We start from the raw sequence: 25,947 nt of genomic DNA, 5'->3' as shown, positions 1-25,947 counted from the left end.
ACTTTCTTCAAGCCATTCAAATGCTACAAAAATAAAGACATTAATATTTAGAACCAAGACAATTAATAGTACTTCATACCCTGAGGTTAAATTTAAACATGTAGCATCAGTTTCTTCTTGCCCAAAAATAAGTTCTTATTCATTATTATACTAAGACAAATATAAAGGTGTTTTTTCAAGAAACTATTTATTTATTGCTACAGTGTCGTGCTACGTATTATTAATTTGAACTAAATACTATGTATAATTGAATTTTGATGAAAATGTTTTCAAACAGGTTCACATTTTAATGAACTATTTCATATAAAAACATTAAATTGTTTGAAAACATATTTGGTTACACACTTACATATGAATATATTATTTGCTTCAAATAATTTATAACGTAAAAAGATGAGGTTATTTACAAAGTGTAGTAAACAACCAAGTGAAATGTTTTAGAAAATTAATATTAAAATTTTTTCTTTAAGACTAAAAAAACAAACTAATCAGCTCTTCTTACCATGACTAACAGATTTCACATGGGTTGTCTTTGGAATCTCAACCTTCTCCTCACTTCTAGAATGAGAATGCAGACTCACATTGGCTTTGAACAAAGTATTGATCAGGGTTGACTTACCTAGCCCACTCCTACCTGAAGAGATGTATAAACAGAGTTAAGAAATGAGAAACTAGAATAGACAACAGATAGCTAATTGTTATCATATAAAGGGGAAAAATGTCTCTCCCAATAAATCTAATATTAATGAATGTTATACATGTACCAAAATTAAGAGAGGTGTGTATGTGTGAGTGTGTGTGTTGTGCAAGTTCATTGATCTGTATAAAAAGGCTTAGTGTAACGTATGTTACTGTATATATACTAAGTTATATATACAAAATAATTTGTATGTTGACTGAATGTTTTTCCTGTAATTTTAAAGATTTGCAAGTAGTTATTTGGTATTATACCTCATCTCTCTACAATTTATAATTTCTTTTTGTTTAAAAACCTTTTTTTTTTTTGCTGTCAGTACAATTTTTGAAAAAACTCATGAATAAAATTTCACAAAAAGAACATCCTATTACAAAGTAAGAACTAGGGCTGAGGATGTGAAACTAATATTTCATATTTCCAGTTGCAAACAAAGATACACATTGGCCCCAATGAAATTACATATGACTGCACATGACACACATGCATACATACACTAAATATTACCTAAATGAATGTTAGAGAAGCAGCCATACACACAATTTCACAAACAGATAAAAATCATACAACACATTCCATTCTCCAGCTACATACCAATCAATGGTCAAGATACACCTCCTCTAATCTCAAACACTTCATAAAAGTAAATAAAAGAAATTAGCACTGCAAAGCCTACCAATATATGGCTTAACACAATTCTTGCAGGGCTAAAGACTGTCACATACTCTCATTTATAAATATATTATACTAATATATTTTATGTTTTTTTTAACATAATAGTACAAATACTTACACTATTTCTTTAACATATATAAAACACTATAATGAGCATTACATTCAATTAACATAAATATAAAGGTCTACAGCAACGTTTAATGCAGAACCACTTTCAGACATACAAGTATCACAACTGATATTTTTTGACTGTTTTTTGGCAATTTTTTTAATACTTCAAAAACTAATGTTGTGCATCTGCATAAATGTTTATATATTTCCAATGTTTTTCATTTTTATTCAGATGCAGGCTCTAACACCACTGCGTTGGCATAGTTACGCTACTGTGTGTAACCAAATATTTTACTCACTAATAATGACTTTCAAACAAACTCTTTCCTATATGTTAACAAGCTGATTAATTTTAAACAGAATTTTAAAAAATGTTGACCACTAAACTTTTTACAAAGAGAAAGGATAGCTTTATCATACAGAAAAACACTGTACTCATCAATCAGCAGGAAAATAAAAATGATAAAACTGAAATATTTTATTTGAAAATATTAACAATCTGTCATGTTTATAACATACTAATCTACAAAAGAACTAAAGTATCATGAGTACATACTCTTAACTAGTACATGTAACAGCAATAGAAATACTGAAACCACAAAAATGATTGCTCACATTAACTAAATCCATTTTCAGCTTTTAAAATTTTACCATTGAAATAAGATAGAAACCTTTGATTTTTTATTTTTTGCAAATACTGTGCTCCATATGCACCAGCATTATTAATAAAATCATGAAAAAAAATGTTTTAAAAAATGTATGGTAAATCATTTTTGATGATGTCATATTATGATCTTCCTTAAGCCTAGAGTAACTACTCATACATTAAGTACTGAAGATATAGTTTTGAATCTACTTTCACATCACTCTACAAAGGTGTAGATGTTCAACTTAGAAGCAGTTCGACTAAATAAGTAATTTTAAGATTACCATATTGAGAAGGTTAGCCTGCATTACTGGACCATGTCACATGTGATTTTCAAAAACTCTGAATTAAAAAAAAACAACTTTGTTACATGACCCACTCACCAACCACCATGATGTTAAATTCGAAGCCTCGTTTTAGGACCTTTTTCCTAATTTGTTCTTGTAATGTGTCTATCCCAACATATCCTGCAACTTCTGTCTTTAGATTTCCCCAGTATGTTGTCTCAGCTAGTGTGTCTGCCATGATGGTAATGAAGTCCTCCACACTCAACAAACCTGAGAGTAAGACTGCACTTTAGCAGATACTATCTTCATTTCTTTAAAACTTCATAATAAATGAATTACATTAAACTCCTACAACTTATATATCAATCCAAAATACATTAAAGGTTAAATCAACTGTAACAAATTTTGACAAATCTAATGATAACAACTTTACAGCAAATAAAATATATCACTGTTTAAATAAGTTTGAATCATCTTTCTTACTATAATGAATTGGCATAAACAAGTAATAGGTGTTCAATGAGATCTAACTGCTCTACTTGTATAGCAAATTTATATCATTACTATTATGAGAATATATTTATTAAAAACTACACAAAACCAGATATTTTTACCTTAACTTACAGATATACAGATGATCTAATTAGTATAAATATTTTGAAATAATTTCATTAACACTGTTTATCCAGCAGAATTAGAAATTGAAAATACTTCAATATCTAATACAGAAATACATTATTTATATTTAAAAATTAAACTAATTGAGAAGGATATCAATGTAAATATTTTTGATAAAAGAAAATATTTTGCCTTTCCAGTTTATGGTTTACCCTCTTTTAATAGTAATTATCATACCTTTCTGTTGTGGTTGGTTGGTGTTTTATGACACAAAGCAGCTGGGCTATCTGTGCCAAACATCCAGTAAAAACTTAAAGTAAAATTAGGAAATGTATAAAAGGAAATTAAGGTAAAATAAAACAAAGTTTAGAAAACAAACATAAAAAACATCTAGTCTACAACATTAAGAGAAAAACTACAGTCATACAAGTTGTAGAGAACTTTCTGTTGCATAACTGTAATTATCATAACTCACCAGGAAGACTAACAGGTAAGTACAAACACCACCGTCAGTCACCTGAAGTTGGCTTTTTCAGTCCTGGTTCCGAGTTATTTGATGTTATGGCCATTTTCAAAAAGTATTAAAAGTTTTAAAAAGACTTGTAGCAAAATTTTAATAATAGCTTGCCATGATGACTAGTGGGAGGTTCAAATGGGTAGTTCAAACAGCAGCATTAGTCACCTGAAGTTGGCTTTTCCAGTCCTGGTTTTGAGTTAATCGACTTTACGGCCATTTTCTAATTTCAAATCAAACTAGATGGACTTTGATTCTTAAAAGGGAATCTCACTAAAAAGGTCTAAGTTATAAATTAAAACACTAAAAACATTTCCAAGGTGGACAATGTCACAATCACCAATAACACTGTCTACCATTATGGACAAACCCCGGGACAGAATATGGTAAAAATGGCGCCGTCGTTGAGAGTCATAACAATGGCAAGAAAGTAAAATGTGGTTTACTGTGACCCGAGTATCACACAGACTACACAATAGTGCATCCATTCCAGATAAAAGAAAACAAAGAGTTATAAAACTGTGATCAATGCATCATCTAATTAGAACAACTTCCTCTTTCCGATCCTTACAGAAGCAAGACTTGCTCATTCCAAGTCGACTGCCAACTAGCACAGAGCCAAGCCTTAAATAAAGGACCATAGTCCATGTATGGAACAGGCACAGTGGTAATAATTCCAGAGCAGACAGATTTTGCTACGGCATCAGCGAGCTCGTTCCCAAGAATACCAACATGGCCCAGTATCCAGAAAAACTGGATAGAAGTAGATGTTAAAGATAATTGGGCTAGTCAGTTTTGAATATCAGCAAGAACAGGGTGTTAACTAACGTGAAGCAATTCCAGGGCCAGTAGAGAACTAAGCGAGTCAGTATAAATAGTGCAGTTTGAATACTGCTTAGCTTCTATGTGATCCAGGGCAAGAGAAATGGCATATAGTTCAGCAGAGAACACAGAAGCTGTAGAGGGGATTCTGCACACAACCACTGAACCACAACAAACCATGGCAGAGCCCACACAGTCACCTGATCTTGAACCATCTGTATAAATAGGAATGGAAGGATGGTTCAAAAGATGTTCAGCAAATAACAGACAGTATTACCAATCAGGAGTGTCTGCTTTTCTTAAATGACTGAAAGATAGGTCACATTTGGGGACTGTAAAAAGCCATGGTGGAATGGGCTGACCAATGGCTACAGCAACGTTATCCAAGGACAGACCCAATTCATCCAACTGCACCTGGATACAAAGGCCAAAAGGAGCAATGGCAGATCGTCTATTCTGAAAGAGTATGGCCCACTGAGGAAGGAAAACACAATCCCAGGTGGGATGCTTTGGTAAGGAACGAAGTTTCGAAGCATATAGTAAAGACAGTTGCAAATGGCAGAGGTGCAAAGAAGGTTCATGAGATTCTATGTATAGAAGTCCTTGATGATGAATGGGGTCCAGCATTTATAAGGCCTAAGTCATGGCAGAGCCATAGACCAGTGATCCATAGTTAAGTTTTGAATGAATAAGAGCACGATATATCTTTAGCACAGAACATCGATCCTCTCCCCAGGTGGTGGAAGAGAGGACATGGAGGATGTTCAGTGCTCTTGTACATTTGATCTGTAGCTGCTTGATGTGTGGCATAAAGGTCAGCTTATGGTCAAAAATAAGCCCCAAGAACTTTGTCTCAGGGAACACAGGCAGCACAACTTTGCTGTTACGGAGTTCAGGATCAGGGTGAATACTTTGTCGGCAGCAAAAGTGCATGCAAAGAGTTTTAGAGAGAGAAAAGTTAAAGCCGTTTGCCGTGGCCCATTTTCAGTAAATTTCAGTCTGTAGCTGCCACTCAATATACCTCATGTTTCACGACTGACATGAGATGTGAAAGTCGTTGACATAAAGCCCGTTTGCAACAGTGAGAGAGAGTTGTTCAGTGATGGCATTAATCTTTATATTGAAAAGTGTCACACTCAAAACACAGCCCTAAGAGACTCCAATATCCTGTAGAAAAGAATGGGAAAGTGTTGAACCCACACAAAGTTGGAATCTCCTGTTCATTAGAAATTTTTTAATAAAATTGGGAAAATGGCCACGTAACCCATATATATGGAGGTCTCACAAAATGCGATACCTCAATGTTGTATCATAAGCCTTCACAATGTCAAAGAATATTCATACAAGATGTTGATGTTTGACATTTCAAGTCAAATCAGGTGGTCTGTGGTTGAGCATGTAGTCAGAACCCACGCTTGTTGGGCAAGAGGAGGTTGTGTGATTCGAGAAACCAAACAAGATGAGCATTCACCATCCTCTCTGAGGTCTTATAGAGACAGCTTGTCAAAGCAATTGGATGGTAGTTAGAATCTTGGGATCCTTTCCAGGCTTAGAGAAAAGTAGGACAATAGCCTGGCACCAGGCATCACGAAAAACATTCTCCTGCCAGATCTGGTTAAACTCAATCAGAATAATAGTAAGAAAAGCAGAAGATAGATAGCACAGCATTTCATAGTGTACATCATCAGGTACAACTGATGTACTACCAGACCAATGAAGAGCCAGTTTGAGTTCTACCAGTGTAGAGGGACGATTATAGTCATAGAGACATTCAGCTCGATAGGTGATCGCTCTGCCTGAGTTTTGATGGATAAGAAGGTGGAGGAAGAAGTGCTAGATACCAGTAAAAGCTTTCACCTAGAGTATCAGTGATGCTCCAGGTATCACCTACTTCTTGGCTATCAGAGAGCAGGATAGAGAGGGGGACAGAATTATACTGCCCACTGACCTCTCGAATCTTGTCCCACAACTTTGGAACTGGTGGTAGAAGATATGCTGGTTGTGAACTTAATCGAAGATTCCCTCTGGCTTTGACATCTCATTCACTGAGCATGTGAACAGGGCTGTTGGAAAGTGATGTGGTGCGAGAGTGTGGGATACCTACGTAAAGTATCCCAGGCCCGTTTTTGAGCCTTCCATGCCATGTGGCAGGTAGGGTTCTACCACGGATGAAGATATCATGGAAAACGTGTCGAGGTTTTAGGAATGCACTGAGCCGCTTATATAATACAGTCAGTTACTGCTGCCACACAGTTGTCTACTGATGGCTTATAGAAAATGACAAAATCAAGTTCTGCAAGAGCAGTGAAAGAAGGCCAGTTTGTTTGATCCAACTTCCACTGGGACATGCAGGTCAGGTGACACTGACCAAGGCCAATCTCTCTCAAAATTATAGAAAAATGATCACTGCCTCATGAATTATTATCAACCCTCCAAGAAAAATGGGAGAATAGTGAAGGAGAGCCAATTGAGATGTCAATAGCAGTAAAGGACTGACGAGGTGCATGAAAATAAGTAGAAGAACAAGTACTGTAAAGAGAAAGGTTGTGATCAGAGAGCATATGCTCTATGGAGCAACCCCTCCTATTAACATCAGCACTTCCCCAGAGGATTAAAAAGTGAGACGACAAATGTTCAATGAGAGCATCAAGGTCCGATTGATCATAGGTCTTTCCACGTGACAGGGGGAGAGAACAAATAGTGATGGTATGACCCAAGGAAACATGGATAGCTATGGCCTCCAAGGATGTGTTGAGTGGCAAAGACAGGGTGGGCACATGCTGATCAACCAACAGTACCACCCCTCCATGCACTCATCCATTACACAGCCTGTCATTTCTGTATAAAGAAAACTGCCAAAAGGTGACTGTATCGGCAGGTTTCAGAAATGCTTCCTGTAAGGAGAGTCATACAGGACAGTAGGAAACAATCAGTCTTTTGATGTCATCCAGATTATAAAGTAAACCATGACAGTTCCATTCTATGAAGGTGGCCATTTTTATTTATGTGTTGGCAAATTGGGTGGAGAACCCTTCTGTTTATGACCTTTTTTTTTTTTACTGTCTTTATTTGAGGGAGGTTATCAATTGCCATGGATCCTGCCCTAGGTCGATTGGGCAGGTCTTTGCTGTTAGAAGAGGATTCTAGCGATTGAGGACATGGGGTGAAAGAAGATGTATCCAAAGAAATACCTGTACCCAAAACCAAAGGAAGAGGATCTTGGAATTTGTTAGAATGTATGGAAGGGACAGAGATGGGTGTTGAAGTTTATTCATCAACCTTTTTAACCATGGAGGTAAGAAGACTTCATTTGTTTTGAGAATGATTCTATTGGAGGCACAGTAGTGGAATGAAGTGTAGCAGCATATGTCCTAGATGAAGTGGTGGACAGCAACTTGCGAGCCTCAGGATAAGTAATGTTATGAATCATTTTCAAATGTTGCAACTCTTTTTCTTCCAACCATTTAGGGTAAGAGCAAAAGTATGATGGGTGAGAGCCATTGCAATTGATGCAATGAGGGTCCGTTTCACACTCGTAGGCATCAAGGTCATTACCACCACAATGAGCACACGTCAATGAACCACGACATGACGTTTTTGAGTGACTGAACCGCTGACAATGGAAACATCAGAGAGGGTACATTTTAAATTCCAAATTACAGCCTGTATCCTGGAAACTTTTAGATTAGTGCAGCATTTTTTGTTTGATTTATTTTTCTTTCAGTTTCTTAAGTTATAATTAATATAATTAGTCAGAGGTTTGGATTTGCCATTTTTAATGCAGTCCTTTCTTGTGATTTTGCTTATTTAACAAAGGTTCAGACAATTATAAAAAATAACTTGTATGTGTAAACAATCATTTTTTTTATAATAGAACAGAATTTAAAATAAAGGCACTCTCCTCACAACTAAAACATGATATTCACTGGGAATGTATGGGAGGGTTTGATTCTATCTTCATTGATGGGATTTTTAAATGTATTACACCGAAACTAAAGTTCTTAAAAACTGTCTTCCTCCAATAAACAGTGCCACTTTTAATATATAAAAAACATTACAGTTTATAATGGTTTAAATTTATGAAAATTGTGAGCTCAGTATATTAAATACTTTCAATGGAATGAGTTGTGTACGACTAAAGATTTGGTTTGAATTTCACACAAAGTTACACAAGGACCATCTTCACTAGCCATCCCTAATTTAGCAGTGTAAGACTAGAGGGAAGGTAGTTAGTCATCACCACTCACTGCCAACTCTTGGGGTATCCTTTTATAAATAAATAGTGGGACTGACTGTCACATTATAATACCCCCATGGCTGAAAGGGCGAGCATGTTTAGTGTGACGGGGATTCAAACCCACAGACCTCAGATTACAAGCTGAGTGTTTTAACCACCTGCCACGCCAGGCTGTATGACTAAAGAGTACAATCCAAGCACTTTTCCCACGCAGCACTTACCATAAACATTTTGTTAAGGAAATATTCACTTTTTTCTAAAATCTTTTCCCTGAAATATTAATTCTATGATTAGTAATCACTAGCACAAACAGCACTTGCATGGCAGTGTTTGTTAGCTTTTATATTGGGAACAATATTTCATTGATACATATGTAACATGTGGATAACTATTACAAAATGACCCTAAAAAGTAACTTCTGAACTGCTACAAATTTTCAAAAAATTTTTTATTTCCAATGTGACTTAATTACTGATTTCGAATATGGTCATGTGTTAAACTCAGTACAATGAACTTCAAACATCATAAAAATCTTTCTCACTCTATAATTCTGATTGTTTTAATATAAATTCCTTTTCAAGCACACACCAATATTGAGAATGATGCAAACAGATTATATATATTCAGATATTTATGAGAAATCAAATCAGAGCAGATTAACAATTTGAGACATGCTGTAATGGCTTTATAGGATGCATTCATAATTAACTGTAAAAAAAAATATATATATAAGTGTTTTATAAAAGTATAAATACATGCACTTTGAGTTTTCATCATAACATGTGTGAAATGAACTTTTAAGAGATTCCTTTCATAAGCAACTTAAATTTCAGTTTTGAAATTCTGCCCAAGTAGTCCTTTTTAGTGGTTAAATTACATATTGTTAAAACTTACACTTGTACACAGACCATTAAAATTAATCATTTCCTATACAGATCCGATAAATCGTGTTTCTGATGGAAACCGACATCTAGCCAAGTCTTTTGAATAGTCAGTAAACAATACATGTACACGTCTGTCATTAGCAGTGCATACACTACTAACTCTGGTCTGTATTGATAATTGCTATTATAAGAGAAGATAATCTGTGTTTATTTTTTATCATGAGTGATTTATTAAAAATGTAAAGAGTTCTGTATGAGAACTTTAAAGTAGTTGTTGATTTTAAAGTAAAGTACAAATTGCATAACTAATAAGCCCACTATATATGTTACAATCACTTAAACTGCAGATATTTTTCACATTCTTCTTAATTTGTACAATCTAGTTGCAAATAATTTGGAATTTCAACAGCATTAGAGGCTTGTGTTTTGTCTCCTATGAATCATTGGCCAGAAGACCTTTCATCAACTGATGAGTTCTACTCTTCGATAAAATATCTGGACAGTGATTTATGAGAGACAAAAGGCCTGGACAGCAACTTATAGGTGGCAAAGATAAATCTGTAAAGCTATTTTTACATACTTCTGGTTTGAAATCTGAAATTAGTAAATTTAAAAATAATTTTTAAAAAACATTTACAGTTTAAGTGATTTTTTTTTATCAGCAATATTACACCTACCAGAATCTCATGTTTTACCATCTGAGCCATAACTGTGTAGCACTTTTGAAAGCTTGAATGGCTTCTGGAAAAAGAAAAAGCAATATGCTTCTAGGACAATGACAACATCACAAACCTCAACAATGGTCAATGATCCTTTTTGAGGCATGTTTAAACTTGCTAAAATAATTTCATAAATTACTTAAAACAATAGTTTCCCACATTAATAATTTCAAAATTTGTCAATTGTGGAAACTCTTCATCAAGAAGTAACAATCTGCCAGAGAATAACACGTCACTTTTAACCAGGAATAACCAAAGCACTCCAAATTTCACATTAGCAACAATGATGAATACTCACTTTAAAATAACATTTTGCAACACAAAGTAGTGAAACAGAATTTGATGGAAAACACACTGACAACCAATTTCATAATCAAATGAGGTTAAAGATAATGTGACATGATGAGAAAAATAAATTTACACATTTTATAAAATTGTCAGTGTATAAAGCACAAGTTTCACAGAATTAAACATACAGTACTTATTCAAGATAGATTCTATAAATACTAAAGTTACAAATTAACTAAACCTACATAAGGAACTGTGAGGTTAACAACATTCATGTGTAGTACCATAAACTTATCAATTCTTAAAAATACATTTGGCAGAAAAATATTTTAGTATCATCTGACATTTTTTTTACAAGATAATAGCCTCAAAAAGTAAAACTGATTTTACTAGCTAACAACACATAATAGAATTACTTTAAAGCTAATGCTTAAAGTATACATACTTTTAACCACATTATTAACTTATATGCACACTATTATAATGTGTTCTGTATTATACCGAATATGCTGCTGTATTAACAGACCTAAGACTTTTTATCCCACTAAAACTGTGACTTTGTCCTAGACATAATGGTACAAGGCTTTACTCAAAACTTTTTCAAGGGGTACAATGTCAGATAAGCTCTGGGATTCTGAGAAAACTGTCACTTCCTCCTGGGAATCATGGGTATATCTGTCTACATTAGTAAGTTGATACAAACTACAACACTGATAAGAGAAATAACTATTCACATCCTAAAGAGTAAATGTTCACAGCAGAAATCAATATAATGTTGTATTTTTAACCCTGTTTAATGACTAAATTACTGTATACAGTGAAAACTTGAGGTATGAGTATTTGGGTTTGTTTGTAAAAATGAGTGTTAATAACAGTTTAATTTGTAATATGTACTAATTACCTAAAATCTAAATTTTAACAAATTAACAAAGTTCAATCCAATGAGATTATATGGCCAAAAACAAGCAGTCATTTGAAGAAATAAGGTTATTTACTGTTAAACAGCAAAGAATACAGTTCTTCAACCAATACTTTAGCATCTGCACAAGCCACATTTAAACATAAATGTAAAATTATAAAAAGTCCTATAAAATACAATCCAAAAAAAATTTTAATAAACATCAAAAACAAAATCACAACTCTGCCACAAATCAGTAATAATACAAAGTAAAACTTGAATTCACTAAATAGAATGCAGATACAATTGCTTTCAAAGCTTAAAACTATGATTTATGAAAATTAAAGTTTAGCAACAAAAACATTATACCTAATGCAGCCTCTACACAGCGGAATTTAGAAAACTAGCAGTAGCATAACAGCTACGTCAAATTAAGATTGGTAGGCTATTTAATTATATAAATTACAAGAAAAACAAACCAACTTATTTGTTAGCGATGCATTTATATTTCAGTACTATTTTATTAGCGTACATAAAAAGCTACGTATTAAGCCTTTACACATCACCTTACTGTTCTTGCTTATTATAGTGCGAGCTTTCTAGACAACCATTTTTTATTTTGTAGTTACTACACTAGCGTGATATATGTTGGCTTATAGAACAGTCCTATAATTCACAGCTGCTTTCAAGCGTCGATCCGCTCGCTTCCTCCCAGACATTTTTTTTTTCACTTTCTCCTGAATCGTACCATCCAGAATACACACGAACGGAAGAAAGTGTTATTTTCATTCAAAAACAGCTAGTTTCCGCTGTATTTACGAAGCCCATAGATTAATGTCCTAATAGATTAATTAATTTAAATTACTGCTGCAATGAAAAGAACGAATATTTATAAAACAGTTATAAAAATTCACTGAAACACTATGCTCACTTACTAGCGTTTCACGTAATAATTTCTTTTGGTTTTTTAAAAATACTTTTTGCACAATAGTGTCGTGGGAATACAAATGCATATCGCGTGCTATACATTAATTACTCACTACGACGAATCGTGGTAATGTCATTTATACTCGTGGTAAATAGAGCTCTCGCGTGTAGAACTCTCATGAAAATTACTAATTTGTGACATCTCTAAGTAACTTCAATAATCAAACGGAATAGTAGCGTTTCCGTTACATTCTCGGTCACTACGTCGCAAAAACTTACCGAACTTTACACAGTCTACCAATAAATAACTACCGGCCCGCGTCGCGCTAAACATGCTCGCCCTCCCAGCCGTGGGGGCGTTATAATGTGACGGTTAATCCCACTATTCGTTAATTAAAGAGTAGCCCAAGAGTTGGCGGTGGGTGGTGATGACTAGCTGCCTTCCCTCTAGTCTTACACTGCTAAATTAGGGACGGCTAGCACAGATAGCCCTCGAGTAGCTTTGTGCGAAAATCCAAAACAAACAAACAAACAAACAATAACTACCGAATTTGACCGAAACAAGTCATGCCAAATCTTTATACTTACAAAATGACTGCAATGTTTTGATGTTAAAAAAGAAGTAAAAAAGGCGTGGAATATTTTTATTAATAGATACAATTAATTACAAAATTACTAGGCACCGCTACGAATTACGAATTCGCTGATAAAACGTCCATGCATATCACTAAGTGATACAATATACATTCCATGAGTGGTATGCCCTATAGTAAGCGTACGAAACATTTCTTAAACGTTGACGTCCGTCAAAAATGATCACGTTATGCCTGATTAATTTATTTACAAATAAGATTTATTATTTTTTATCACAAAATGACAGTACTAAACGATATTTCCCGGAATAATAAAGTAACTACTGTGATAAAGGTCACCGTCACTCATTAACTAATGAAAGAAATCTCTTTACGGCGTTTGAACATTTTGTTCAATCTTCGAGAACAATGTTCAGTATATCTTCTTCTCAGGACAGAGGCAGTATAAAACGCAGACATACACATAATCACTGTTATGGCACTAACCAAAATTATAATGTAGTATGCGTACATAAACATGTAATGTTATCTACGTACATAACGAGAAAAAGTTACATGCCACTTTAGTAGAGAGAGCTCTATGAAAATACTGATGACGCATTATTACATGCACGTAACTTTTACAAATTATTAAGACAGCACATAACTGATTTTTAGCCCCCTGGTGGATCAACGGTAAGCTTGAACGCTAAACTACGGGGGCTCTAGTTCCCCTGGTGACACAGCAGATATTATCATTATGGAACCTTGCGCTAAGAAGCAAACAATGTTTCCGTTAAATGGGCAAAATCGTTATATAATTTTCTTTAAATCACACTTCTCAAAGTGTCACAGAACTAAATTAAAAATAATTATTAGAACGCATGTCGAGTTTGTGTACGAAAAAAAGTTAGTGCATATGTTTTTCATAAAACAATTTTGAAGAAATTCACCAAGTTAACGCGATATTTACAAAAATGAACGTTTTGTTTTCTAGTGCAAGACTAGAAGGAAGGCAGCTAGTCATCACCACCCACTGCCAACTCTTGAACTACTCTTTTACCATCGAATAGAGAAATTGACCGTCACATTATAACGTCCCCACGGCTGAAAGGGCGAACATGTTTGGGGTGATGGGAATTCGAACCCGAATCAAGTGCCTTAACCGCCTGGCCATGACGCGCCAAAATGTACGCAAAAAGTCATGGTTACATAAATCAGTTTTCACTAAAAACTGTAATATAAAATTAAGCATGTCTCTGTGAACTTTACAATATTCAGCTAATGCTAAGCGGCAAGCACAAGTAGTCAACAATGTGTATAAAATTAAATCTAGAATAGTAGAATATTTTGTTGTAAACATTCTTCACGAGGCGTCACCTGGAAAATATAGCAAAATTATACATAAATCAATGTGGCTCTAAAGTTCTAAACGTAAGGCACTTACAATTAAATTTTGTACATTAAGCCTATAAATGTTTATATGCTGAGTTGTACCATTATTTTTATAGAATAATAGTTCCCGATTCTATTTTAAACGTCAAAATGAAAGAATTTTAAGTAATTCTAACAAAATTCGATATTTATATTTGAGGACTGTACCACATATTTACATGAAGTTCTACGAAAGACATCATTGCGATGTTTTTTAACATGAAAAATTGCATAAATCTGGACTGAAAACATTGTCACAAAACTAGGATATGCAATCAGGAAGGGGAAGAGGAAAGTAATTAAACAATTTAATTAGTATTTGTTTTATAGAGCAAAGTTGCAGTGGGCTCTGCTGTGTATACTACGAGAATCGAACTTCGGATTTTAGCTATCTCACCGAAGGACATTTAATTAGTACAAAAATTTGGAAGACGTGTATCTTAATGTTTTAAAAAGCAATTGTTTGTTCGCATTTTGTGAAACCTTAGTTTTAGACAGAACAAATCATATCTGAAACTAAGGTTTGCTATCTCCCGATGACAATTGTTTTCTGTTTTCTTACACAAATCAGCACCAATATATCTAGTTTAGATCCACTATTAGGGAACAAAGTTCACTCGAAATACGAGTTTCAATACTTTCATGCGGACACTTATTCCAACTTCTGTTTGTGAAACACCCACACAGCTATTTTATAACGCAAGTTCCATGTTGCGTCAGGGCACGAGACTTCATTGAGGAGTTCAAATTAAAGTGACCTTCGGAGGTGTTAAAGTTCGGCAACCTTTAAAACTCGAAACTTCCCACGATTCTTCTGCTGATACTGTTTTTAATTTTAAATGCTAATCTGACTGATTTACAAGTCATTTGATGAACAAAATTCCTTGCTGTAAAAAATTACTGCTATTTACTTGAACATTTCTAACATCTATGTTCTACGAGTCTTTTAACTCAATTTCTACCATTTCACCAACACGAACTTCTTTTGTTTACAGGATACTCTATCGTGAGGTACTAGCGTGTTAAGAAAAGTAAAGAACTTTTAAAGGTTTTAGGATATTTATAAAACTTTCGTCCCTCAAACACATCTAGAAGCTTGGTTGATTTTTTTTCATATATACATATTACTGATTACATCGGTCTCTACAAAATATTGGTATTCATGTAGTTCTCTTTTTTCAGTTTTATAGTTCATGAAATAAAAATATTCTATCAGTCTTCAATTTTCTCAAAGGCTACATCAAATTTTTGTTTTCGGTCAAAACAAACGACCTTTATAAAAGTTAAAAAAAAAAAGTAAAATCAAAGTGTGTTTTTCAGATAATTTATTGAAGAGAGCATTTAACCCACTTTCTAAAGAAATGCTAAGTAACGTACAATAATAATTAGTTTCAAAAAAAAAAACAGTGGTAAACATGGTTATTTTTGCAGAGAGAAAAATCAATACTGTAAGAAGCTGGTCAAGAAAACCACGAAAGGTCACGATGAGATGCAAATAAGAAACTGAGAACGAAGTATTTCCAACAAATTTCTAGTTTTATGACAATATCGTAACGGATTTTTACCAATAACAAGCATGGTAATACAGAAGGCTGTTATTATAAGGCCATTACCTTCTCACTTTCAAAGGAAAATACATTCCAAAATATATAAATCCAAATTTGTAAACATTGGGTTGAGGAATAATTCGTGAGCGTTTTTTTCAAGTTAAAAAAATATATTCATAAATGAAACGCTTTCGCAAAATAGTTCATGTCATTTGGTAGATAATTTTTTGCTCTAATAGATAGTGTGTTGATTTTCATATGTATTTAATTTTTGCTTTCATTTTCAGCTCATTAAATGGAATGTCAAGTGGACAAAATCGAGCATTTTCGACACCATCTGCTTTTCGCATTTAATTTCTTGCAATTTCGTTTAAAACAATGCATACTATATACCTAGGTATTACATGAAATAAAGTATCATAATAAATGTTTTGGGTGTAATGTGTTCATGCATTGAAGTATTGTATAGTCTTGCATGTAATGCTTGAATGAAATTATTTAAAAACGCTCACGAATTATTCCTCAACCTAATATATAAAAATCGACTATAACAAGATAAATTGATTTTAGATTTTACTTATTTTATTTATTTTTCTTTTTTTGCTCAGGTCTTCATTCATTCAGTTTGTGATAAACGCTTACGCACTGTTTGTTTTGTGGTCAAGCGCAAAGCTACACAATGGGATTTCTGGGCTATGCCAAACAAAAAGAACATCAAAGCCCATAGACTACCCGTTGTGCTGATGAAAGGCGAACACTTGTGCAGTGTTTGTTGAATTTAAGCAATAAACAAGTTATAAATACGAAATGATGTCATAACTTGTGTAACCTACACAGTGCAGGCGGTTTTGAATGATTTGATAGTGGTTAGGAAGAGAAACATCGAAAATATTTGCTAACAGAAGGAAAATTTTCAGTCTTTTCTTTTTTAACTCATCTCCTTATCATGAGTAAAAGCTACAAATAATTAAAAAGACTTCTTACTATTCAAATTTATAAAACAGAAAAATGTTTAAAATGAACCTCTCTATGACGCCATAACGGAAGTAGCAAAGATATTTCCTACTTTTCCTATATATTGTTAAATGACAAAATGGAACGAAAATTTTGCCAACTATCCCATTCTTGGATGTTCTTGTTCCAAGTAATACATCTAATACTTTGTTTCAGGTGATTAGCATTGCATGAACCTTTTCTAGTACACTCTAAAAAATTTTCATATACAAGCTTGCACATAAAACACAGAAAACCTTAATGTATTGACTATTCCTTCTTATAACTAGACGTCTTCTTTAAAAACAAAACAAAAAACAACAGAAAAGTCTAGTGATAGCCATTTATAAAACTATACATATTTGGTCTTGACAGAAATAATTCTGAACATGGCAGGTTGTTTCTAGCACTATAATACTAAAAAATAAGCATTTTAGACAGTTAACAAAACATTTTAAATGCTTAGTCAATCATTGCCAATTACCAAATGGTTCACCATTTCTGTCAGTATATCAGATTAAATGTGATACAGACTAAATTATTTAAAGATCAGAAGCATCACAGTTAAATGACACAAAATAAGCCTTTTGTTGTCATTATTCATTAACATATAATGATGAACAATGCTTTCAGAATGGGCCATTTCTCAGAATTAGAGTTCTGTAACCAAAAAAATTGGAGTCAAATGTATCCACATTTTGTGCTCATCTCATACACTAGCAAGGAAGAATGTCTGGCAGTACACACAACAATAATTAACAACAAAATACTTGAAAGAAAAATGCTTTTTGAGCAAAATTATAAAATGGTTATTCTAGACAACTGTTCAGTTCACACAAGATTTCATCTAAAATATATTCATTATAATATAAAAAAAGTTTATAGATTTTTCCTTTGACTTTTGATAGTGCTACTTAAAAGAACTACATATTAAAAACAGTTATGCATAATTCTCCCATCTTTCCCTATTTTGTTGGTAAAAGGTCAATTCAACAAAGATTTTACAATTTTCTGAAAAACAAAATTTCATTTGATTTTCTTTTTGTTCTTTCTTTTTAGTGTGACACAAAGATTCTACCAATTCCCCCTCATTCAGTTAACAAATATTAGCAGCAAAAAAAATAAACATGGCTTTTTTTACAGAGATAACATTTCATTTTTAAGATATTCCATTTTTTACAAAAAAGGACAGGTATTTAAAATCTTATTTTTATTCTCCAAATAAATAATGATTTTTCCATTTTTATACATCAGAATATGATACTGACCTGTAAAAATGTTATTTTAACACATGTGGTTTTAATTAAAAAAATACATTGGACAGATCTTTAACACATGTTTGAAAGAAAAAGCATTTATATAGTTATGAAAAAAATAGAAGAACACGAGTTTTCAACACACATCTATAGAAATAATTTGTTACATTAAACATTACAATTATATCTGTATAAAATATTGAAAAAATGTTGTTAATAAATCAAAAATAAGGTAACAAGAAAACTAAGTGACACTTAAACTGTAACTTGAAAAAAAGAAAGAAAAATTAAACTAATGTACCAGGATAATAAATTTTAGAGGGTCTTGACAAGAAAATTTAATTTAATTTCTTTTTCTAATTTGCAATCAATACATAAATCAAAGTTAACTTTGAAGTTAACTTTTTCACACACTCAAAGTTAGTGCAATAAGAAATGAAGGTTCTTCAATGATACTTTTAAAACTAAAATTATTGCCTTATAACCTTTTTGCATAACTTTTTATCCCTTCAACTGTGGGCAAGTGTGGTTTGGGAAGTAAACTCTTTCTTTAGCAAAGGAAGAACACCTTGATATAAGGAAGGAGTAACCAAATATCATCATAGCCCATTATAAGAGCCAGTGTTTGAACTGAATTGCATTTTGTTTTTAACCAAACAATTTGTAAACATGAACTTAACATCAATTCCACATTACGTAATATTCACCTTTAACAGCAAGATATTCAGCTTTTCCTAATACTTTTGCTTTCTCTGTGTGTGTTAGAAAAACACCAAGAACTTTCCAAATAACATTCACAATATTTTTAGATTCCACATAACCTCTTCCTTGGTTGTCCTCTTCAAGAAATGATTCTCTTAAAACTGAAAAACAAATTAATCAAATTATAGCAGTTATTTATACTTACAATAACAAAACATCTACTCACACTGATAAAACTCTTGCACATGCATAAACATACCCAATCTGGAGACATACAAGAAAATAAATTTGACATTTCAAAGTTACTTTTAACTGGCAAAAACTTCATCTCTACTATGACAGATGTAAACAAAACTTTTCAATTCTGAAGATTTATAAAGAAAAAAAAGTTCATGCAAATATAGTGTGAATATTCATAATGAAATAACTATTACAAAATAACAGATAAGGATAAAGGAAATTAAGGATGAAGTTCCAAATTTCTAAGAATATCTTTTCTTTATAAAGACAAATCTTACATTAATTTTATAAAATATTTGTATTTTATAAATGAAAGGAAATGGTTTCACACAAATGGCAAGAGTTATTACTTGTAGAATCAGTCCATTAATAAGGTAAGAATGGATCATGCCTTTTAGAAAAAAAGTGTCAAAAGAGAATCTTGGAATTAAACTCCATTTTCATGTTTGTTGTTATTAAAGTACTGAAAAATAATGTGAATTATCTGAGAAAACATTTTTTTAAGAAGTCAGTACGAAACATTAGCTCAAAATCAGGATTTACATATAAACATCTGATTAAAATAGATAAGAATACTTCTAGATTTCCAGACAGCTTCTAACAACATCCATTTTGTTGACAGATCTGTAAGAATTTTCTGATACAAGTATATACAAGGATATTTTGGTCATTTAATATATTATTAATAATATACTTGTTTTCAGTCTTAGTTGTTTGCTTACTGTAATGGGTCTACTGTTGTACTAGTGACAAAAAATGGAGCTTGTTAATTAACATGAAAAGTATAGTTCACCATCATCTGAACAGAGTGGCAAAGAAGACTATGGTTTGACAGTGCTTTGCAATGTCGAATTTTAAGATCACATATTTAGAGGTTAAGAATTCAGAAAATATATTCTAAGTTAAAATATAACTGAATTATCATTTCAATTTGTGAAAACAAAATTACATAGCTATTTTCAGTCAGAACTTACATTCTATTTACCTTTGAACTTCTGAAGAAACTTAAGTTTTAAGTATTAATCTAAGACCAAAATAATCACATAAATGAAATACTTCACAAGTTAACAGCAAATTTAAAATACTGTTAACTGCATACAAAATTCTGCAAAATTATATCTACAAAACCAACAAACTGCTCATAACAAAACAGTACAGAAGAAATGTTCTCAATAAACATCCTTCACATTAAACTTTAAATTGGTGACGAAGAAAACAATATTATTAACATCTTAATATGGTGTTGCATCACAATTATGGTATTTTTGCTTAAGAGTCAAAAGACAAATTGTTTGTTCAAAACTCAAGTAAAAGTACAACTTTGATTATGATACTAAAGGTTTTTCTTATGATTGATTGAATTATATTAAGAGGCTGGACAACAGGTATACAAAAATGTTTAGAATACTTCTCAATATAAACAAAGGAAATAATCTGATAAACTTGCCCTTCAATTTGTTTTCTTAAAAACCTATACCATACAAATAAGAAACTATTTGGTCTTTGAAGGCTGAATCAACACATTCACATAAAAAAAACAACTTAAACCCTCCCTTTTATTTTTAGGAAATTATTTATTTCCTTCTTTAACCCTTCATTTACAGCTTATGTAAATCTACCTACTACTTCATATGCAAGGATCTGCAAATTTTTACAGCAGACCATTCAAAATATTGCATACAAATGCTTGCATTATATGATTTCAACCATAGTCACCCTATCCTAATCTTATGTGATGTCAACTGCAGTTGAAGGGTTAGTTTAACAAAGTGTTGGCCTCCACTAATGTTGATAGCAACTCATTCTCTAAGCCAATTACCCTGTAAGAAGTATAAAACTGTTTTAAATGGAGTTTAGCTTCTCTTTTTCAAATCTTAAATACGTGTCCTTTTGTCCTGTTATCTTTAGAAAATAGTATACAAAAATCTCACCTCATAATTTTATTAACTTCAATAAGTTCACCCCCTACCCTTATGGTAATCTTTCACCTCCAGATTCATCCTGATAGACTTCCTCTAAATTGTTTTAAATAAGTTAATACCCTTTTTTAGATAAAAACCCCAAAAACAGAGTACAATATTCTAAGCATGTTCTAATTACTGTTTTGGATAAAGAGAGAATTTCATTAGTATAAGGTGTAAACATTATCCCTATAAATATACCTTAAACTTCTATTAGCTTTGTTACTATCAATAGAATCTGCCTCAACTGCTTTGGTGACTTATCCACCACTATGTAAAGATCTTTATCTTAGGACAAATATACTATTGAATGGTTTCTCTCTACAGTTAATGTGATCTAAACTTTGTTAACTTAAATAGAATCTTGGACTTACTATAATTTTATAATCATAAGTTTTATGATTTCATTTAGGTTGAATGAGTATTCTGATAACAAGACCACTATCACATTCTGTACAGTCAAGATATACTAAACATTTGATCAGAATACTCAGAATATTCTGATAACAAGACCACTATCACATTCTGTACAGTCAAGATATACTAAACATTTGATCAAAACCAACAAGCACTATCCTAAATATATTCTACTTTCTCACTGAATTTTAAGTTATCAACAATAACAACACTGAAAAAAAGAATTCCAGCACCAAACCACTCTTATTCATTGTTAGCATAACATGTTCCAACTCCTAATTAATGTTTTTAGTATTAAAAAAAAGGAAACAGCTGTTATTACTATGCAAAACACACTGGAGTCAATAGCAGTAGATATTTTAATAAATCACACACAAAAGAATGAAAATATTTTGAAGTAGCAACCATCTAACTATTTCATAGAGTTTTATATTTGTCAGCAAAGATTTTTTTTAACTAAGAGATGTTTAGTGGTAATTTTTTTACAAGTAAAATCTAAACTGTTAATCTTATCTAAAGTTCAGTTTCAGAGAATCAGAAAATTTTACTTTTAGAGATAATATACATTTACAAATCCTAATTTGAATTAACATGGTTACTAATTTTGTATTTAATGGTATTGAAAGAAATACTTGTTTAATGCTTTTAAAAGCAGCGACAAATTAAGAATGTGTGGGGAGAGCAAGGTTTATTTGACCAAGTGAAGGGAAAGAACGTATGCCACAGGCAAACCCATTATAGCCATGCCCCACGATTCACCTTATGGCTCTGGAAGCTCTTGGGTTCTGGTTTAAATTCTGTGCATTCTCCTACATTTCCTAAAAGTAATTTGTTTAATTTTCGTGTATTTTCCCTGGGCAGGTAGAGAGCTCCCCCTCTTACTATGCCACTTAAGAGGAAAAAAAAAAAAAAGGTACAGAAATACAACATTAACACAAAAGATTAACGATCTTCATGAAACATGTTCATCTTATTTTATAATTAGTACAAAAAATCATGAATTACAACTTTTAATATTAGTGCTAGGATAAAACGATATAGAATATATTTTAATTTAAAAGTAACACCAATCAGTATACAAATCGTCATACATATCAAGCAACAAATGTAGAACATTAAAAGTAAATTACGTTTTTACGTTCGTAACATCGATTATCTCAAATTAAAAGCATCAGGCTAAATAGTTTAAACGCAGACACCCTCCATACAAGAACGAAAAACAGTCTGTCACGCCACGCTGGGTTCATTACTCAGCGTAGTTAATAAGACTGACATTACCGCAATTAATTATTTCAAAATACATACATATCATACGCAGTAAAGCATCACTCAATCAGTAACACTAACATACGAACAGAACTATTACAGTATCATACCAAAACCAGTTTAATAATATTACTCACTTCTTTTTATGCTTCTACATATTAAAATCGATTTTGTCTTGAAGATAGATAAGCACTATTAATATATATAAAATACGAAGTAAATACAACATATTACCTATATTCCCTCTACAATCTTTCGAGTTCACCATTAGCCGAGTAAACACGTTTTACACTCTGATCTCTCTTTGAACCAATTGTAATGATTTTGACATTTAACTTCACCAACTTACCGTCTCCTAAACCTCAAAAAGATTCTAAAGCTACTGCTGCCCTCTATTGCCCTATATAAATTTTATGTAGCACGAAAGCAGCATAAAATTAAAATAAAAAAAATATCTTTTTTGCTATACACCCTTGTGCAAATTAATTGAAATAATACGGAAAATTACGATTTTTTTCATTTTTTTTGCGTTTTATTTCTGAGAATCCAAAAATTACTCACAAATTAATACATGATATGACCGCCTATATTTTTCAGAAGATCATTAATTCGCTTTGGCATCGAGTCCACGAGTTAACTGCAATCTTTACTAATTTTTGGATCTCGGTACCACACCTCAATTATGGTCTCAATTAGCTTATCTTTCGTAGTACAGTCTTTTCCCCGAAGTCTTTCTTTACAAATCGCCCAAAGATTTTCAATAGGATTTAAGTCCGGAGAGTTTCCAGGCCAGTCCAGCACCTTTATTCGCGTTGTAGTCATAAAATTCTTCACAAGTTTCATTGTGTGGCACGGAGCCAGATCTTGCTGAAAAATGCCAGATCCATCTGGAAATCTCTTTTTCAATTCTGGAACGACTCTTCTTCAAGGGATGTTTTACGAACTGATTGATGTGAGATTCTTGAAGTTTCTCATCTGAAGATCTGCGAACATGCTGACTTCTTTGACCCTGTACGAAGAAATGAGTCTCGTCCCTGAATAACACCTCACTCCATTGTTCTTGCGTCAAGTTCTTGTATTTCAGACCCCTTTGATACTGTTTTTTTTTCGTTGGGTTGGTAAGAAGTTGTTTTTTGACTGGCCTTCTTGCCCTTCTAACGCAATTTCGAATGACGTAATATTCCTTAAAATTTCGTCATGTATCCCAAAAATAGATCGACCGTACTGCAAAATACAGCTAATGACGCCGTCTGTGTGAAAAAATGACTATTAAAGGAAATCAGCGGGTCCAGCGAGCCTACACCGGCCGCCATGCTGAAAATATTGTAAAATGACCATTTGTTTCAATTAATTTGCACAACGGTGTATTTCTGTATAGCAGAGACATATTTGATTTTTTTTTACACTACTATAGACAAATGTGTCTACACCTTTTTCTGATGTGGTAACTAGGTTTAAATGTTTTTCCTCAACTTATCTTTATGATAAACACGGGAATTTTATTTTTTTCAATATATTTTTGAGGGCCCGGCATGGCCTAGCGCGTAAGGCGTGTGACTCGTAATCCGAGGGTCGCGGGTTCGCGCCCGCGTCGCGCTAAACATGCTCGCCCTCCCAGCCGTGGGGGTGTATAATGTGACGGTCAATCCCACTATTCGTTGGTAAAAGAGTAGCCCAAGAGTTGGCGGTGGGTGGTGATGACTAGCTGCCTTCCCTCTAGTCTTACACTGCTAAATTAGGGACGGCTAGCACAGATAGCCCTCGAGTAGCTTTGTGCGAAATTACAAAAAACAAAACAAACAATATATTTTTGAATAACGTTTTTCTAGTTCTAATGATTCAAACTAATCAATGCTAGAAACGTATTTCTTCACAGTTCACTTCTCTAATATTTTGTAAGAAATAAGTGTTTTACAGCTGTAACATTTAAAATACATAGCAGTATTTTAACCAAAAACAATATGAAATTAAATGTTTTTCGATGTCTTGATAGCTTGTAAAATTTGTTATTACTTACATTTTTTTTCTGGAATTTTAGTCCGCTTTTTTATCAATTTTAAGTAACTTTTATGCTGTTTTTATTATTTATCACATCCAATGTAAGTTTTCCGTTCTTATATACTAAAGTTTTATAATCATATTATTGTGAGCTGTATTTGTAATGTTGTGTGCGTGTATTTTTCTTACAGCAAAGCCACATCGAGCTATCTGCCGAGTCCACTGAGGGGAACCGAACTGCAGATTTTAGCATTGGAAACCCGAAGACTTACGGCTGTACCAGCGGGGGACTTTACCGTGATTTAGATGTTAGCTAAAGAGAACATCACTTTAATATCATGTGGATTCTAGAATATTCGGTGATATTAATCAACAAGACGCTTTGCAAAATTTGTAAAAGGAAGATGTATTATAAATGTAAGGCCGGCGAAGCATCCATTACAGAGTTCAGGAAGAGATAAGATAGTTGTATCAGTCTGTGTGTTATTGTAAAGTATTTGGACGTGAGTTTGTTATCAAACTGATTGAAACCAAATGCTCTTTTTAAATATTTTTATTTGATTATATAATAATCAAAGTATGATATTTTTAGATGTAAAACAATAAAACATTGAACAGTAAAACAATGACATTCTATAAGAATTTTTATGGTGTGATCAGCTTAGAATATTTATAACATTTCAAATTTCTAGGACATTTTGTATTTTGTAAAAATGTAAGTTCAACCTATTTATGTACAGAACAAATTTATTGTTATACAAAAGGATAAAAGTGGGTGAGGCTCGGTCTCATCATTTCTTTTAATTAAAAAAAGAGAAAAGAATACTGAACATACCGAATTTTTTACGTTGATCAAACAAACTAATCTACTTGTCACAATTTTTTGAAGTTACAATAGTGTTTTAACGCTAAAAATCGAGTTACGTTTATCTTATATTTTTTGGTCAGGCAGAAGTTTCCTTTTTATTTCTAACATATGTATAAATCATTAGTTAACCCCTTCGTTTTCTGAATGAGTTAGCAAATGTGAAAAGTTACATGAAAAAACAAAAACAACGCCTTTCCGTCTTGTGATGAAAAGCCAATTGTTGTTGTTGTCTTGTGAATAAACTTAACATATGATTGTTCGAAATATAACGGCGAATTTTTATACTAAAAATTTTGTCATTTATAAGGGGATTAAGGTACTCGACTCGTAATTTGAAAATCGCGGGTTCGAGTTCCCGTCGCACCAAATATAC

At 32.7% G+C, this 25,947-nt stretch overlaps 1 pseudogene across 1 annotated transcript in view; it reads right to left on the bottom strand.

The window, feature by feature from the left end:
• The window catches only part of LOC143235517 (neuronal-specific septin-3-like), a 54,333-nt pseudogene that overhangs the window by 16,681 nt on the left and 11,705 nt on the right, over positions 1 to 25,947 (bottom strand). Inside the window, exons 3-5 of the transcript XR_013019234.1 lie at positions 18,830 to 18,985; positions 2,510 to 2,683; positions 503 to 634 (exon numbers count right to left, since the gene is read on the bottom strand). The product of XR_013019234.1 is annotated as a neuronal-specific septin-3-like (transcript). The remainder of the gene's footprint in view (positions 1 to 502; positions 635 to 2,509; positions 2,684 to 18,829; positions 18,986 to 25,947) is intronic.

Source organism: Tachypleus tridentatus, chromosome 12 (genome assembly GCF_004210375.1).
Source record: "Tachypleus tridentatus isolate NWPU-2018 chromosome 12, ASM421037v1, whole genome shotgun sequence".
Taxonomy (NCBI): Eukaryota; Metazoa; Arthropoda; class Merostomata; order Xiphosura; family Limulidae; genus Tachypleus; species Tachypleus tridentatus.
The sequence above is the reverse complement of the archived record's forward strand: the minus strand, read 5'-3'. Positions and strand labels throughout refer to the sequence as shown.